Source organism: Trichosurus vulpecula, chromosome 2 (assembly GCF_011100635.1).
Source record: "Trichosurus vulpecula isolate mTriVul1 chromosome 2, mTriVul1.pri, whole genome shotgun sequence".
Lineage (NCBI taxonomy): Eukaryota > Metazoa > Chordata > Mammalia > Diprotodontia > Phalangeridae > Trichosurus > Trichosurus vulpecula.
Window position 1 is genome coordinate 328,023,383 of NC_050574.1, and position 19,514 is coordinate 328,042,896.

The 19,514-nt window shown below is 36.3% G+C and overlaps 1 protein-coding gene across 2 annotated transcripts in view; it reads right to left on the reverse strand.

Moving 5' to 3' along the window:
- The window catches only part of PAK2 (p21 (RAC1) activated kinase 2), a 96,577-nt gene that overhangs the window by 54,511 nt on the left and 22,552 nt on the right, over positions 1-19,514 (reverse strand). Inside the window, exon 1 of one of the 2 annotated variants that reach the window (XM_036743472.1) lies at positions 9,351-9,365. The exons of the other annotated variant lie outside the window; for it this stretch is intronic. The gene's annotated coding sequence lies outside the window, so the exon portion shown is untranslated. Of the gene's footprint in view, positions 1-9,350; positions 9,366-19,514 lie in introns of those variants that run through there. 2 annotated transcript variants of the gene reach the window in all.

Sequence of the window (19,514 nt, forward strand, 5' to 3'; positions counted from 1 at the left end):
TTTTCTGAGCGCTTAGCCCTATGCTTGGCACATAGTAGATGTAATATAAATGCTTATTTCCTCCCTTTCCCTGCCACTTTCCCCAACTTCTCATTTTGAATTGTTAGTTATATTTTCATGCTTGTAAGCTTCTTCTCCTCATCTTGACTTGTAAGCACATTGAGGGTAGAGACTATATTTTTTATTTCTTTATCTCTTTGTACCTCCCAGTTTCTTAATAGTCTTTCAATAACTAATTGTAATGTTGACATTGTTTTGCATCAGAGACTATGCCCTAGCCTTCCTGAGTTTCTTAATGTTTAATAAGCAATGTATAGACTGTAAAAGGTACATCATTGGAAAATGTTTCTTTAAAAAAGTTTCAACCTCGAATTTGATATTTTTTTCTTCTTTTCATATATTTTTCTTCTTTTCTGCTATATGACCTTAATTGTCTGGCCTGTCATTCTATAGCATTGTAAAAGTAGTCAATAACTTTTTTTTAAGTAGTATTTTTTCAATGTCAATACAATTTTTAGCATTCATTTTTACAAGATTTTGAGATCCAAATTTCTTCCTCCCTCCCCTTCCCATTCCAAAAATGGTAGGCAATTTGACATAGCTTATGCATGTGCTATCATGTAAAACATATTTCCATATTAGTCACAGTTGTGAAAGGAAAAAACAGATCAAGACAAAAAAAATACAGTATGTGGGAAAAGTATGCTTTGATCTGCATTCAGAATCCATCAGTTCTTTATCTGGATATGGATAACCATCTTCTTTTGAATCCTTTATACTTGTCTTGCATTATTGTGTTGCTGAAAAGAGCTGAGTCATTCACAGTTGATCATCACACAATGTTGCTGATACATGTTTTCCTGGTTCTGCTCATTTCACTTTGCATCAGTCCACACAAGTCTAAGTTTTTCTGAAATCTGCCTGTTCATCATTTCCTACTGCACAATAATATCCCATCACAATAATATACCATGGCTTGTCTAGCCATTCCCTAATTGATGGGCATCCCTTCAATTTCCAATATTTTGCCACCATAAAAACAGTTGCTATAAATATTTTTGTACACGGAGGTCCTTTTCCCTTTCTTATGATCTCTTTGGCACATGGACCTAGTAGTGGTATTCCCACATCAAAGGGACTCAATTTGAACAGTTTGGTTGCCCTTTAGGCATAATTCCAAATTGCTCTCCAGAATGGTTGGATCAGTTCACAATTACACCAACGGCGCATTAGTGCCCCAATCTTCCCTCATTCTCTCCAACATTTATCATTTTCCTTTTTTGGTCATATTCGCCAATCTGGTAAGCATGAGGTGATTGGTACCTCAGAGTTGTTTTAATTTCTTTAATCAAAAGTGATTTTGAGCACTTCTACAAATGCTTATTGGTACCTCTGATTTTCACATCTGCAAACTACCTGTTCATATTGTTTGACTATTTATCAATTGGGGACTGGCTTGTATTATTACAAATTTGACTCAGTTCTCTATGTATTTGAGAAATGAGGCCTTTATCAGTGACACTTGCTGTAAAGATTGTTTCCCAGCTTTTGCTTTCCTTCTAATCTTGGTTGCCATGGTTTTGTTTGTGCAAAAGCTTTTTAATTTAATATAGTCAAAATTATCTCTTTTACATTTTGTAATGCTATCTCTTATTTGGTCATGAAGTCTTCCCTTCTCCATAGATCTGACAAGGTAGAATATTCCCTGTTCTAATTTGCTTATGGTATCACCCTTTATGTCTAAATCATGCATTCATTTTGACATTATCTTGGTATACAGTGTGAAATATTAGTCTATACCTAATTTGTGCCCTGTTGTTTTCCAGTTTTCCCAGAAGTTTTTGTCAAATAGTGAGTTCTTGTCGCAAAGGCTGGGGTATTTGGGTTTATCAAACACTAGGTTACCACAGTCACTTACTGTGTCTTGTGTATCTAATCTATTCTGCTGATCCATCCCCCTATTTCTTAGCTAGTAAATCTATAACCTTTTACATGACTTCTGACAGTATCAAATGATACCATGAGGTTGATAAATGTCAAGCAAGATCTTTATGATGTTCCTTGAATGTACCCTGCATCTCAACCACATATATACAATGAAACAAACCATACATGTGCATCTTAAATTTTCCTTTACTTATCACAAGATCTTTTTTAGCAAGTTTTTTAAAATTTAAAATGACAGCAAAGTAGTACCTCCATTTCAAATCCTTTCACTTTCAGCCACTTTTCAGTGAAAAACAAGTGGGTGAAACAAAAAAGCCTGCCCAAAACACACTGTACTCTTCTAATAAGCCCATTGTTCAACAGTGACAAGACTCAAACACAAACAATCGCCTGACTGTTTAGTGGAAGAGGCTGGCGATAGTTAAATATCCCATAGCAATGAAAAAAAGTAGTGGTATTGAGAACCAGTCAATTCAAACTAGTGAAAATTATAGCGCTGCGTTAAATTTACTATAAATCATTAGATTCAAATAAAGCATTACAAATATAATTTGGATACTATGGATATGTGCTAATTAAAAAGTAAAGAGCCTACAGGTCTTGGTTAAAACCTTTTTAGACAATCTGTTAAGAAATGATATGATGGAAATTAGAGTTAGGCAAAGGATGATCTAGGCTCAAATCCTGGATGGAGCACTGACCTAGTCTCTCTGAACCTGAGTGGCCTCCTATGTAAAATACAGAAGTTGAACTAAATGACTCTTCCAGCTCTAAATTTAATATCCCTTCTTCTCTAATAAGAATGATGCTGCTTTTTACAGAACCTAATACAGTAATACCCCATATATCAAGCGACCTGACATCAAGTTCTAAGGTCACAGCTAAAAGGGGAAGGGGAAAATGCCTCAGGAAAGATGAAAATAGCAAAGAAAACTTGAAAATGATCAACCAGAAGGAAAGACTAGCCTCACCGAAAATCTCTCCCCCTTCAAGGTTGAACTTAGGTGGCACCTCCTTCCCGAAGCCAAGACTGACTGACCCTCTCTACTTCCCTCTTTTCACCCTTCTGCTAGTGATCTCTCCCTCTGCAAATTTCTCACAGTACACTACCTTTGCACTTATCACTCTCTCCTGTGCTGAATCTCATTTGCTTGTGTACATGTTGTTTCCCTTTTCGGCTTCATGACATCAAGATGTCCTACAGATCAGTGCTATGAAGACATCTTGGCACCAGGCATCCTTGTAGTCACTATAAAGCAGGTACAAGATAAGCTACAATACAGTATGATATGTTAGCCCGAAAGTGTACAAACAGAACAGAGTTGTAAGAATACATCCATTTTTACTGACTCCAAATCTTCTCTAAAGACAGTCAAGAAGCATAAAACACACTATTCATAAAAGCAAAATGGAAATCAGTTCCTAACTTGATAAGGACATTAAACAGAAAAATGTTGGCATACATAGTACTAATCTATTCATGCTATGAGACACCAAGGATCAAAAAGACAATTAGTCCAATTATTTGTTGATTCTGCATCAATTAGAACACCAGTGCACTATGCATACAACTAAATCAAAGGATCTAGAACATATCTAATGGAGGCAATTCTCAGATCTGAGGAAAAATCATATGTTTTCCAATCCAAAAATAACTGAAAAGCAAAATATTTTTTATAGACAAATACACTTGGATAAGACACTTGTACTTTCTATTGAGTAATTTTGGTGTTTAAAAGTTAAGACACGGCCCTTAAAAAAAGCTAGATACATCCAACTCAGAATTTAATTACCTTGAAAGTACAGTTTCATTCCTTGTATTTATGTTCCCAGTACCTGGGACACATAGCACGTAATAAATGCTTGTTGATTAGTTTAAGTCAGTAAAACCATGATGCTGCAGTGAATTTAACACAGCTCTTCTGAAAATTAATTTCTAAACACAGTCTCTCTGCTCAACAATTCATAATGCTAATGAAACTGTTCACATCTCCAGATTCTTAGAATCAAAACCAAAAGGGATTCAGAGATGATCTACTCAAACATGACCAGCTCATCTCCTCCTTCCTATATTTACTCCTTGTAAAGTGAATTTAATTTTAGCCAAATTCTGTCAGCATGTATATGTAATTATTAGAATGTTGACCATATAAAATCAGATTACTATATCCTATAAATCCTATAAATGAAATCACTTTACTTCCTATATTTGATACCTTTTACTCTTGTTCTTTGGAAATCCCTCAAATGATACGTTGCAGCCTGCTCACACCCACTATATACCCTCTCCATTCTCTTTTGGTCTTGTTGCAAAAGATTTAGACAAGTTAAACTTCAGTATAAAATTACTGTAATCATTATCAGTGTCATTTCTATTGTCCATTTCCCTTTTTTCCTTATCAGCTGTTTCAATAGTTCAGGTTTAAGTTGTTTTCATCGTACGTTAAACTTTTTCTCACTTCTTGCTTTTCACTAATTCTTATCTTTGCTCTGATAAATTGGTCTAACTATACATATACATCTGATTATGGATAAACTCCATATCAATAATTCTTTACCTGTCTGTTAAAATATAACCTATTTCAGTTTTTGTAAAAGTCTTCAAAAACACATACAATAATACTACATCATCTCCAAAATCTGCTTAATGACTTAAAATTAGACACTTTGCAAATATTGAAAATACCACAAAATAAGCCATAAAAGAGGTAAAATCTACTATAATTAAAGCTGTTTTCTTGAAGAAATTAGAAAGAAATGCACAAGAATAAAACAGTTACACTAACTCTTTAGAAGAATACAGTGAAGCAGAATTGTCAAGCTAGGGTATAGAAACTAGACCTGTGATCTCAGTGGTATAAGGAATCCTCAGAGTAAATTCCCTCTGCCATTTTAAGTCAGCCTCTTCTAGGCAATTTATAGACTTAGGAGAATTGTCTGAGGCCGTGAGAGGTTGAGTGACTTGCCTGGGGAGTCATATAGCCAGTCTACGTCAGAGGTAAACTAGAATCCAGCTCACCCAGGCTTCTACACCAGCTCCCTCTATTCACGGTCACGTTGTCTGGAATATGGCAGGTGTTTATTTGAATTTTGCTTACATAGCTCCTCAGAAACCTAGGTTCTCCCTAATGAAATTCTCCCTAATGAAATACAGAGAGCTAAATAAATATAACTTAAAGGGCTTCCTAAACACTATTGTCCAAAAAAAAAAAATCCATCTCATGAAGTGAAGGGACTTTTCAAGCCCAAGATTATGGCCCATTTGTAGGATATAATAATCTGATTTTATATGGTCAACATTCTAATAATTACATATACATGCTGACAGAATTTGGCTAAAATTAAATTCACTTTACAAACCATTTATCCTTGTATAAAGGTAACTACAGCCAAAACCCACAAGTATTTTCAGAATAAGGCAGAAAAAAATAGGAAGGAGTATGTACTCTTCAGTAAAGCAAAAAAAGTGAGGAGTAGCTACACATATACCAGTTTGGCCAAGCCCATAAACCAAGAGGTCTTAACCTGGAGTCCATGGGGTCCCCAAAAGGTCCACGCATAAATTTCCAGGGGGTTTAACGTGGATGGAAAAAATTATTTTTATTTTCATTAACCTCTGAAATTTAGCATTTCTCTCAATTATAAATGTAGGCAACAAACCACACTAGTATTTAGCAGTACCTACGACTTTGTCATCAATTAAAAAAAGGTATTTATCATATTACAGATACCTTGAAATATCCTGCCTTCTTGAAATATCACTTTTCTCAAATTGCTATAGAGCCACAGCTAGATATTAACTGTATCACAAAACAGTTTTTTAAACTATTTGGACAACTACATTTCAACATAATTGGTTTCCTCTATAATCCTATGTCTCTTATTCATTTAGAAACACTATGATATGAAAGGAGTCCACAGGCTTGATGAAAATGCCGAAGAAGTTTAAGATATCAAAAGGTTAAGAACCCTTATTATAAACAAAAGCATAATAAAGTACAACTTGGAGGAAGGGAGGAAAGAATTACTGGACTAGCCCCCTCTCAAATACCCAATATAAACACATACTCCAGCCAACATTTCTCTCTAAATAATCTTTCAAGACACCACTAGGATTTGTACCACAGGTTTACCGACCTCTATATTGGAGTAAGAGATTTTAAGGCTAAAAAACATATATATCAGCCTAGAAATGTCAGTGGAAAAACAAAGTTCAATAGTATTTGGCAATTGGTGGTTCAAATCCAATGACAATGAAAAATATACACAAGAAAAAAGTCACAGACTGTCACAGAACCTTAGAGTCAATGCCACTTTGATTTAAAAAAAAAACAACTATGTATTTAGCTTTGCAATCTATGCAGTTCATGGTATTATGCTATATATCACAGAGTGATAATTCTCAGCCTTCTCTCAACTCACCTTGCCAAAAAAATAGTAATGTCAAACATACAGTACCTACTACATGGAACTGGGTATTACTTATCTCTCTCACCTGGCTGCACTACTTTGGGACTTCTCTGACTTCTCCACCATGCTCCAGGAAGCTCGTTATTGGGATAACCTTATCATCATTGAAAATCTCATCAGCCTTGGTCCATCAATGTCATCACCTTCTGCCTCTGATTGGAGAGTGCTGTTGTGGTCTCCAAACTTCCATTTAAGGAGAGATCCCTACTTTGACATCTTTTCAGCTCTCACCTGGCTGCACTACCTTAGGACTGCTCTGACTTCAACCTGCCCCCTCGCCACCCACACACACAATATCCCTGCCCCATTTTTCAGTTTCATTTTATGTTTTACATTCCCCCATTAGATTATAAGCTCCTTGAGGGCAGGGACTGTCTTTTTCCTATTTGTATCCCCAGCACTTAGCACAGTGCCTGGCACAAAGTAGGCACTTAATAGAAGTTCACTGACTACTGAGTTAACAGTAACAAGTAGTCCAAGAAGGTGCAGTGTAATGAAACACCAAGTGCCCTAGATTTGCAATCAAGAAAGCCTTGGCTCTGCTACTTCCTATCAACGTGACCTTAGGCAATTCACTTAACCTTTTCCAAGCCTAAATTCAATCCAACAAATAGGTTATTAAGTGCCACAAGGTTCAGGGCACTACATAAGATGCTAAGGAAGGATACAAAGAAAAAAGTAAAATAGTCCCTTCCCACAAAAAGCAGGGGAGATAATATATACACAGATAATAAAAAAATATATAGTACAGAGTCTCAACAAATTAATTCCAAAAAGGTGAGAAAGTGCAAACAGTTGGAAGACTCAGAAAAGGCCTCCTGTGTGAAATTGTACCTAAGCTGTGCTTAGCAAGATGCTAGAGAGTACTATAAAAGGTGTATTCCAAACTCAAGAGGATCTCGTATCACTTATGCAACAAGTTCCAGCTCTAAATTTATGGTCCTGTGGGCTTCTAAAGGAAAAGTTGCCTTAAAAGAAATGTAGATGGGCCAGAAATTCAATTTAATGAGCTTTTGTACAGTTTTAAACACATAGTATATAAAAGGAACATGCTAAATCATTAAATGTCAAAAACAGAAGTGGCCTGAAAAACTGTAAGTACAAGTTTTACAGAACAAATCCTTTTATTAAGGGGATTCCTTTAAGTTTCGATTCAGTCAAAAGGCCACCCTTGAGGACCTTTTAGCCCACCAATCCTGCTGCATGAGCATCAGTCTTAGCAGCTCCAATGTCACCTCCTCCAAGGTGGGGCAGATATGATATTGGGCTGAGGCCATCCTAACTCCCTTGACTAAGGGTCAGGGAAGACCTACTCTTCGGTTCTAACCTTTTTAGTTGCCCTCTCTCAAACCTCTGCTTCCACTCTCCACTTTAAGTCACCCTGCCAGAGATGTTTCTGATCATGAGAATGTGCTGAATAAACCTGTTTGTTTGACCTGTTTCCTGCCTCAGCAGTGTTAGCTGCTTCCTAAGTGCTTCAGGGAATTCCCCTTAACATACTGGCCCCTGGCACAGTGTCAGGTGGCCTCACCCTTCCCACACCCTGACCCTCAAAAGCAGAGCCAACTGGGGATGGGACAGAGAAAATACAAATCCCATACTACATAGATGCATAAAATGAGGCTCAACAAGGGGATGAGCATTGTCCAAAATTCCACAGCTAAACAGCAGAGCCAGAACCAAAATCCCAAATTCATAAAATCAAAAAAACTATAGGATCCCGGAGAGTGCTCCTAAAAAAGATATTTTTACCAAACCATGCTGAAACTATGTTCAGAGCACTACTGAGCCAAAGAAAAATAAAAGACACAAGGCCTTGTCTTCCAGGAACATAAAATTTGAATAAGGTAGCTATATACATTCAAAATATTCTTAATGTTTGTGAAGTCTTTCTAGGTTAGTCTCACCTTGACAAATTCCCTTGAATTCTATGCCCATTAACTTTGCAGTTGAGCATATTTTGACTTTCTTTTTTAAAGTTTTTCCACACTCTTAAAGAGTATAAATCCCTTGAAGGTAAGGGACTTGTCTTCTATTTCTTTTATATTCTCTCATAATACAGTATACTATAGAAGCCTGTTTCCTTTTTTGGATTTGGAAGGGAACTAAGGGATCATCAGTGCCTTATACATTTTGGGTACTTAATGTTTGTTAAATTAAATTAAAGCAAATTAGGACAGCAAGGAATAGTGTACCTGTCATATCTATGGAGGACAGAAGAATTTGTGACCGAACAAGAGATAGACAACATTATGAAATGCAAAAACGGAGAATTGTGATTACAATAAATTAAAAAGGTTTTGCACAAAGTCAATGCAGCCAAGATTAGAAGGGAAGCAAGAAGGCTGGGAAACAATTTTTACATCCAGCATCTCTGATAAATGTTTCATTTCCAAAACATATAGAAAAGTAAATCAAATTTATAAGAATACAAGTCATTCCCCAATGGATTAACAGTCAAAGGACATGAACAGGCAATTTTCAGAGGAAGAAATTAAAGCTATCTAGTCTTATGAAAAAAAAAACCACCTCACACCTATCAGATTGGCTACTGTGACAAAACAGAAAAATGATAAATGTTAGAGAAGATGTGGGAAAACTGGAACACTAATGCATTGGTGGTGGAGTTGTGAACCAATCCAACCATTCAGGAGAGCAATTTGGAACTATGCCCAAAGGGCTATAAAACTGTGCATATCCTTTGATCCAGCAATAACACTATCCCAAAGAGATCATAAAAAAACAGAAAAGGACCAACATGTACAAATATATTTATAGCAGCTCTTTTTGTGGTGGCAAAGAGTTAGAAACTGAAGAGATGCTCATCAATTGGGGAATGACTAAACAAACTGTCGTATATGAACATAATGTAATACTATTGTTCCATAAGAAAAAATGAGCAAGCGGATTCAGAAAAACCTAGAAAGACTTACATGGACTGATGCTTAGTGAAGTAAACAGAACCAGGAGAACACTGTGCACAGTAACAGCAACATTGTGCGATGACCACCTCTGATAGACTTAGCTCTTCTCGGCGATAATTCCTAAAGACTCATGATGGAAAATGCTGTCCACATCCAGAGAAAGAACTATGAAGTCCGAATACAGATTAAAACATACTATTTTCCTTTTGTTTTTTTCTTTCTTGTGGTTTTTCCCCTTTGTTCCAATTCTTCTTTCAGAACATGACTAACGTGGAAATGTGTTTAATATGATTGTACATGCATAGCCTATATCGGATTGCATACTGTCTTGGGGAGGGGTAGGTGGAAAAATTTAGAACTCAAAATCTTATAAAAAAAAGTGAATATTAAAAATTAAAAATAAATAAATGATTTTTTAAAATTAAATTAAATCAAGTTCAATACACTGAGAAGATCTTGTTATTTTTTAATTAATTACTGAATACATTCTAGCAAAAAGGTCATCAGTAACTTTATGAAGTTAATCCAATTTTTTTCTTTTTGGTAGACAAACATAGCTGTGAAAGTTATTTTCAAAAATTAAAACCATGACATAGAGGATTATAGACTTTCTTTTAAAATTAGGATAAATTTGAAAACACTAAAAGATCTGATTACTGCATATTGGTTTACAATCTGATTATGAAAATTAACATTTATTATGTATATTCTGCACATGGGGCACTGTGCAAGATGCTGACAAAAGTACTATGTTGGTACTATCAGTACAATAAAAGAATAAAAAAGGTATGAGATGGTGCTACAAAAATCCTATTGGAAAGACATGAAAATTGCCTATTTAAAATTTGGTCAAATACAAACCTATTACTAAAGAATCCAGGAGAGAGAAGTTTATAAATTCACATACTCATTTGATAGGAGGAACATGCAAAACAGCTATCAAATTTTAATCACAGGAGAGATCAATCACTCAATAAGCACATATTAAAATTCTCTGCACTAAATGTTAGACATACAAAAACAAAAGTGAAATAGTCCTTGCAGTCAAGAAACTTATATTCTAATTGGGGAGACAACAATATGCACATATATAAGTACATACATATAAGATATACAAGATGGTTCAGGGAGCATTAATAGCACCTGAGGGAAAGAACTGGCAGATAAGGAAGGGCTTCCAGTGGAAAGCAGCACTTGAGCTGAATCCAGAAAGAGACCCGGCATTCCAAGAGATAGAGATAAGAAGGGAGTACATTACCGAGAAAGAAATCAGCCCCTGCAGAAGAACAGACATAGGTGATCAGATGATGATGGGGAAAACAGAATAGGCCAGTATGGCTGGATCGAAGAGTTCTTGAAACGTAGGAAGTGGACAGGGTTGTGAAGACTGGTGGGGGAGGGGTGTGTGTGGCATGATGAGATCTTCACCTGAAGGAAATCATTTTGGTGACTGTATGGAGGATGGACTGGAGTGGGGAAAGGCTAGAAGGAGGGCAGGAGGGAGACCAAATAAAAGATTACTGCAATAGTTCCGAAGGAGAGGTGCATCAGAGCAATAGAATCTTATATGAACAGGCAAGAGCTCAATAGTCCAAGGGCTTTTAAAGAAAGGTCCATGAACTTGAATGGAAAAAAAAATTTCAACTTTATTTTCACTAACCTCTAGCTGAAATTAAATGTTCCTTCAATTATTAAAAAATGTTGATCTGAGAAAAGGTCCACAAGCTTTGGAGAGGGCTCATGATAGAGAAAAAGGTTAAGAACCCCTAATGTAGTCTCAAGCAGCAAAATGAGCATTCCAAGTGGTATGATTTCAAATCCAGTGCTCCTTCCCCATGACACTACACTGCCTCCAGCTGCCTCACCTCTCTGCTTTTAGAGTATTATAGCTGAGATTTTTATTCAGCAACAAGTTGAAACCAGATGACCTCTAAGGTCCTTTCCAACTCAGATTTTGAGATACTTCTCTCCAGTCTCATCTATACTTAGATTTGTATATACAAAGATATGACAACTGGGATGGTCTGCGATCACTTCAAATTAAAAATGTATGAAACCTAATTGTACCTTCATAATAGGTTCCCTTTTCCAATTTCCTCACTTCTGCCATAGTGCCACTATTCTCCAGTCTCACAATCTGTCCACCTTTGATCCCCCACCCCCAACATATGAGAATGTATCAGTTAACAAATGCTATCAATTCTTCCTTCTACAACTCTTTCATATTTGTCCCTCCTTTTCCTGTCCTTTTCTTTCCCTTTCTACTAACCCAGTTCAGCCTCTTATTATTTTACCACTGTGTTATTGCGGCTGTCTTCTATATAGTTTACCTGTGTTTCTCGACTGCAATCCAACCTGTACATCAACCAAAAAATGAATTCATCTTTTTATTTAAAAGTGTTTACTTGGATCTCCAAAGTCCAGGGGATAAGGTCTAAAATCCTTACATTGGCCTTTTACATTCTGATGCCAACATTTAGCTTTTCAGTCTTATCTTCCACTATTCCTTTAAGGAAACCTTCCATATTTGTCTGACTGTCCTGCCTCTACTACTTTATTCATGCAAATACTCAATACCTAGTAATGTCCTCTTTCCTTTCTAAATATCAGAAAAAGAGGCATCCGAATGGTGGCTTACTTAGGTTGTACTTGATAATCTGGTTTTGCCATTCTCAGGAAGAGCATAAACCAAAAGATCATGACAGTTTAAAAACCAACATCTGTCCAGAAGTTAACAGGGAACTCACTTAAAATCTTACTGAATCAATGTATACTTTAATATTCAGTGACTTCAATACAAAGGTAAACATAAGGAAGAACAATCAATACACATCTGAAAATTTGGTTTAATATTAAGAGAGGAAAGAAGCCAAAGGCTTGCAGACCACTCAGGAATCTCATGCCTACAGAACATGAATACTTTTTCAAGAAGAGTCAGTAGGTGCTAAGTCAAAAAGCACTTACTAAAGACCTACTTTGTGCCAGGCACCGTGTAAGAGTTGGTGCTAGGCAAACACAAAACACCGTTACACACGCAAAAAAACTGTCAAATCAACAGAAAATGGCTGGCTACCAATGCACAAATAATTTTTTAAATCAGCTATGTATAGGTCTACCACTGATTTGACAAAGTTAAAATCAGAATCAAGTTAGAAGGATAAAAATAAGGCAAAAAATTTTAATAATGCAACCGTTACTTATAGAAAAAATATAATGAAAAGGATAAAAAAAAAGAAGAAACCAAAATGGATTATCACTGTTTCTTATGCAAGTTTAACTAATAAAAGCAATCACTAAAAGAAGGCTTAAGAGACCCAGGAAGCATCTCAAATTACAAATGTGATCAATCTAAGAGATATGGAAGCCAGTTTAATCAAGCAACAAACATTTATTATGTGCCAACTGTGTACATAAAACAAACCCTACTCTTAAGGATGTAAATTTATGTATAAAATACTATTGATAGAAGAGGGAAGAGGAAGGTTATAAGTAACAGTGCTTCAAATGAGCAGTGGAGGGAAAAATGAGTATGTAGAAAGCTTGGTGTGACACAATTAGGCCAGATAGATCACCCCAAGATCACGTAAAGATGAAACCACAAGAAAGGCAACAAATATGCCTCAAATGAAACATAAGCTAGCATTTCTAAAAGCAAATTAATTTAATCATCAATGATAGCAGAACCACTAAATTTGGATTACAATGCTATATAGGGAAATGGAAATAGCACAAAAGACAAAGAAAGGAAGAGAAGTTGAAACAGATTAAATACACATAAAAGCAATTCATGCTGGGGGTGGCCATTTTAAAAGCACTGAAGGACTTATTCTTAAGATACTCTGTATGAAAGAGATGAAGATACAATGATTAGAAAGTGACAAAAAAACTTTATTACAGGAAAAAATAGTCAATTATGAGGACAAAAATACTAACCTATATGCCTACGTTCCCATTTCTACAAAATATTTTAAAGAATGAGCTACACGTATATCAAGAGCATCTTTGATAAAAAAAAAAATTATCAGAAACAGGAAGGAATTTTTTAGTCATATTATCAAATTAAAAATTTGGAGAATACAAGATTAGTTTGTTGACTACAAAAAATTTTCACTCAGGAGCAAAAGGCAGCCTTGAAACCTCTCTTTAAAGTCATACAAAATTACTTGTTGCCTACAACAGAAACTGAAATCTGAGTCACAGGACCAAAAAATAAAAGATTAGCTATTTTCTTCACTGCTTTCTTTTCACCTTTCAATCCTCTACACAATAGGAATTATGTTCCAGAGATAAAGCAATTTCAATGATCTAGGACACCAAAAACCCAAACAAGGTAAAAATTCCATGAACTAACAGCAGAGAAGGCCAGCATCTCCTCCCCCACCGCCCAGCACACTCCCTCAGCAGCCCTGCACAAAACTGACCTACTCCCCCCTTGTAACAGACACTCTGACCCCTCCACACCTCCTCCCAGTGCCTAGGGAGATCCAAAAGGCAGCAATTTGCTCTGTCTGCAACAGCATGCTGCAATAGAGCTTGGCCCCAGAGCCAAGGAACAGAGAGCACACGGCAGGACACATGTGTCTGCACTAACCTTCCCCTAACTCCTCAGGGCTCTGTGCTCAGGCTGTGAGATCAGCACGGCAGGGCTCTGTGTCACAGAGCCACAAAACTGAGAATCGGAGAGAACAGGGCAGGACAGACATATCTGCATGGCACTGTAGCAGTATGGCACTCCACTAAGCTGACGGGGAGAGTCCAACATCCACATGAGGCCAGTGCTTTCCCCCAAAGAGTCAGTTGGGACAGAGAGCAAGACTATGAAGAACTGCCCAGCACGGGAAAAGGCTGAGATCAGCTTGAAATCCAGACAGTCGACAAACATTTTATTAAGTGCCGAGGAATTGGGAAAGGCTTCCTACAGAAGGTGGAATTGTAGCTGGGACTTAAAGGAACCCAGAGAAGGCAGTAGGCAGAGATGAGGAAAGCATTTCTAATGAAAAGAATAGGGCTGAGGAAAAACTTTGAATGGAAAGAGTATGGTACTCAAGAAAAACTAGTAAAAGGAAATTCATCTGAGCAAATGGAAGAGGCTAAATGATAACTATTAAATACTTACAATGAGGGTGGAGAGAAGTGCCCCCCTAAAAATCCTCATGTCTTCAAGAGTAACAGAATATAAATAAGATAAGCAGGGTAAGGTGAGGGTTTATTCTGCGTTGTTAGGTAAAAAATAAAAAAGATAGCAAAATTTTAAAAAAAAACAGGAATACACTAAGGAACAAATAAGGAAGAATGGAGAGGAAATTACAAGTTCATATAAATGACACAGACAAGAGTATACAAACACTGAGGAGGAGAAAAGGCAAATAGCCATCTCATGACCTAATTTTTATGCAATCTGGATAAAAGAGCCAAATATTGGCAATTGTTAAATGTGAACAGATAGGAGCATACATACTTCTAAGTTATGCATGACACCATTAAAGAAACGTATGCAAAAGGCATAAAAACCTCACAATTAAAAAAAAAATATTAACTACATCCTTTACTGACCACACTGCAATCAAATTATAGTAAAGGGCCTCTGAAGAAAGGATTCAAACTTAAATGGAGACTTAAATAATTTAGTCCTAAAAAATAATCAATTCCAAGAGCAAATTATTTTTAAAAATTGGCACTTTCACCAAAGAAAATGACAATGAAACCTATAAAAACTTTTGAGAAGTAGCCAAAGCAATTATTAAGGAAAAATTCACATCTCTAAACACTTTTATCAGCCAAAAAAGGGGGAAAATACACTGATGAATTGGAGATGCAACTGAAAAAAGGAGAAAAGCAACAAGTAAAAAAAAAAAAGCCAAACTAAACATACAGGTGAAAATTATTAAAAATCTGTGAAATTAATTTAAAAAAATAAAATGAAATGAACAATAAAATTGAGTAGTTTTTTAAAAATAAAAATTTTATGACTATTAGTGAATCTGAAATTTTAAAATGGAAAAAATGTCAACAAAAATACTGAAAATTTTAATAGCTCTCTGAAAAAATAAGCCATAAGTGAACTCTCAAAGAAAAAAACTCCAGGGCCAGACTGATTTACAAGTGAATTCTATCGAACATTAAAAGAACAATAAACTACTACATAAATCATTTTCAAAAATAGGGAAAGATGGCTTTTATGTCAACTCCTATGAGACAAATACAGTCCAGATACCTAAGCCAAGTACCTTCTCTCTTGAGAGGTTAATGAGAGAAAGACAACTATACACCAATATCTCTAATAAACAGTGATGTGAAAACGCTTAATAAAAACTTTGCTAAGAATCTGTCACAACAACTTAACAGAATTCATATCAAAAATTCGAAGTAGGATCAACATTAAACTATAAACAAATTAAACTATACAAGTAACAAAAACAATCAATCATAATCAATCACATGAAGGCTTGATAATATCCTTTTTTGTACACTTAGGCCTTTGCCACCACCAAACCCAATGCTTAGACTGTACTTCCTTCCTAATTCCACTTCATAAAATTCCTCTAAAACAAAAGTCAGACGATGGGAGATTAACATGCCAGAATCCACCTGAATCCTTCCAACATTCCCCTCCAAAAAACTTAAAATAATGCCTCAGAACAAATTTGGAAGTGGCAGAGCCAACGAAAGTTCTGAGGGAGACATTTTTCCCACCTAAGATAACTTCAGAAATACGGAGAAGAGGCCTATAACACTGGGGTGGGGACAGGACCCTGAGGGTGGCAGGAGTACCTATGGTGGGACTTGAAGGCAGCTGTGACAGCAACATCGTAAGTACCTTTGGAAAGCTCTCAGCTCAGAGATGATAAGAGAATAAGACAACTGATCAGAAAGAGATTACATAGGACCCTCTGCTGGCATGGGACCCAGCGAGTATTGTTTGGCAACTCTACTGCCAATAAGCAGTTCTGGGTCACAGTTCCAGGGACAAACTTAAGGACTTTTTCCAAAAGGGTAAACCAAAAGTGAAACTTCTAATTGGGAAAATATGTCATAGGGATTCATGCTTCTGACAAAGATTTAATGAGTATAATTTCTTTCTTCCTGTTTCTGCTGTTCAGAGGAATGCTAGGAGTAACAATGAGAGTGGCACAGGAGAAAAGAGGTTGTTTTTTCCGCTGAAATCCTGCAGGTCTTCCCTTGCCACCTGAAAATAGCCACAGCTGTAAAGGAAGTTTCACAGAAAGGGATTTTTTTTTAAAAGTGAAGCCATGAAAATAGAGGGAGAAGGACCTAAAGGGTTTCTCACAGAAAGTAGGCAATAAGAGGGATCAAAAAGTTTCTCAGTATCCCTAGGCTAGGACAAATTGGAACAACTGTCCCAGAACCCTTGCTGGGGGCTTGCAAAAAAGCCAGTTTGGTTGTAGAGTATGGGAAGGTGAGTAATGTGCAATAACCTGAAAAGGTAGGTTGGAGCCAGCACGTGAAGAGCTAGAGGTAAGAGTCTGAGTGAGGAGGGTGTGAAAACATGAGCATTTGTTATGTTCTCACTATATGACAAGAGGGCAATTTACAAATGTTACTTCATTTGACCCTCACAATAATCCTAGGAGGTATTATGATTCCCTCTCTAGAGTGGAGGAAATTTGTTCAGGGTCACATAGCTAGGAAGTATCTGAGGCTGGAGCTGAACTGAGTTCTTCCTGACTCCAGGCCTAGCATGCTATCCACTGTGCTGCCTAGCTTGGGGGAGGTAGAAGGGGAAGAGTGAGGCCAGACTTTCACTTTAGGAAAATGACTGGCTACTATATAAAAGATGGATTGCAGTGAGGAGAGACTTGAACTCAGAAAAAAGGAGAAAGATGATGAGGGCCTAAACTAGAGTGGTAGCTATGAAAGAAACTATGTGAGGATCTGGCAACTGCTTACATAGGAACCGCTTGTGGGTGAGAGTCAAGGATGACCCTGAAGTTGCTAACCTGGTCCATTTATAGGATGGTGGTGCCCCCTCAGCACATACAGGAATGTCTGAAAGAGTAGGTTTGGAGAGAAAAATAACATACATATCCTTACTTATTCATACTGTTCCACTTAAAATGAAAGGTGGTGTAAAGCCCTTACTCAGTAGTCACTGCCCCAGAGAGTCCACTCTTAGAGAGAGGTACCTGCAGCAGCCACAGGGGATGGCTGTACTGGGGAAAAGTGAGGGAATTTTCCCACTCGTACTTGGGCAGTGGGTATCTGGGTCAGATTAAGTTATAATTGTCCTGAGAGGCAAACCATCAGGGGAATGCCAACCCTTAATATGCACTATTAAATATATTTTTAAAATATTCTCATCCTTTTAAATTTTCTATTTTTGTCTTAAGTTTTATAATGTACAACATATATTAATAAAATAATACATGTATGTAATTCTAAGGAAAAAAAACAATATATTGAAGATGGATGCTCAAACCTTTTTGATATTCAATCTAGAATTTTTCATCCACTTAGTTTTTCCTGTAAGAGAGGCCTTTCTTTTTAAAGAAATCATGAAACTCCATGAGGAAATGCTATAATATTACGGGGTGTGATGCAATCAGCATAAAAGTTTCCTCAAATAAAAGCACCTGTAAGACTTCAGTCTATATTACATGAAATCCCACTTCCAGATTTACACTGTAAAGCTATATCTTATTGCCTTTGGGTTCACAATGAAACCAACTCCACCAATTCCTGTTTGCCTTTCCAAAGAGAAACTATGACTTACTGTTACATTTCACTGCAATTTCCTTTTGTCTCTCTTCTAGTAGTACGTCAATTCACTAATTACTGGAAAAAGATCTCACGCTGATAGAAGCTACAGGCTAAATTAATGTTTACAAATGGTCTGAAAGCTGTATAATTCTTGCCACCTGCGGACCCCCCTTTTCCACCACCATCATTACAGAAGTGGAAGGGAGTTGAATAAGACTGTATACAACTTTTTATTTTTTGTTTTCACGTATAGCTATGTCCAAAAAAAGACCTACCTAGTGTCCAACCTACAGGTGAATGAGCTTCTTCATAATTACACTGGTCCTCAGAAAGTAGACTATCACCAAGACTACATAAAATCCTTTCCAGAATAATAAAACCAGACAGAAATTATACTCAATTGGCATGGCCTTCGAGGAAATTCATTCAAAGGAAATATAAAAGTCAGGAACTTACTTAGGTTATGGGATGTTTAACCATCTAATACTTTATTTACAAATACATTACACATTTACAAAAAGATATAAGCTTACATTAGATAGGCAAATAAGTGGTTAATGTGCAAGTATTTATGAAACATGGGAGTGGAGGCATAAAAACAAACAATAAAACAAATAGTACAAACAGACTAATAGACATTTCAGAATTGCTAATATAAAAGTAGTTTTTAAAAAAGTATACCACCAGGAGAAAAAAACAGATTATCATATCATATTGTCTTATTTTTCAAAATCTTGGCTATGAAGAAGTAGTAATACTTTGGTAAAGCTGAATGAAAGGAAAAATACAGTAAAACTAAAGAAAACATCACATATTGCTGACATTACACCTGAGACCAACCAAAATAGACAAAGTAAAAAGAAAAATATTGAGACACGTGTGTGTGTGTGAGGCGGGAGAGAGGGGAGAGTAATATACAAATGGGAAATTAAGAAAACAAAAAGTTAAATGAGAAAACCAAACTACATAACATATCTCAGAGTTCACTTCTCCTAAACCATTCACGTTTAAAATTCTTTTCCCCCAAAGTAGTCTAAAAAAAAATCTGATGTATTAGGAGAAATTTTAATAATCCTACTCTTTAACAATGAGGGGTTATTTGGGATAGCAGTGGACTTTATTTTAAGTCAATAAATGTTTGAGAGAAAAAAATAAGACCTTATTTTTTCAGATCACAATTAACCATGTAAATATAGGTGGCAAATTTTTCTAATCTACACTTTCCCCAGAATTGTTACTATGTTTTAGTTTTTACACTAAACAGTTTTAATTCTACAACCAAGCAGAATAATTAAAATAAAAACACAATAGCAGCTACTTACACAGAATAAAGACGTGATAGATGTTGGAGAGGGCAACCAGCAGAAGAGCAAAAGAGAAGTAGAGAATGGGAAAAGTAATAAGGCAAGCCCAACAAGAAAAAACAAGGAATGCCCTCAAATCACTTGGGCGTGA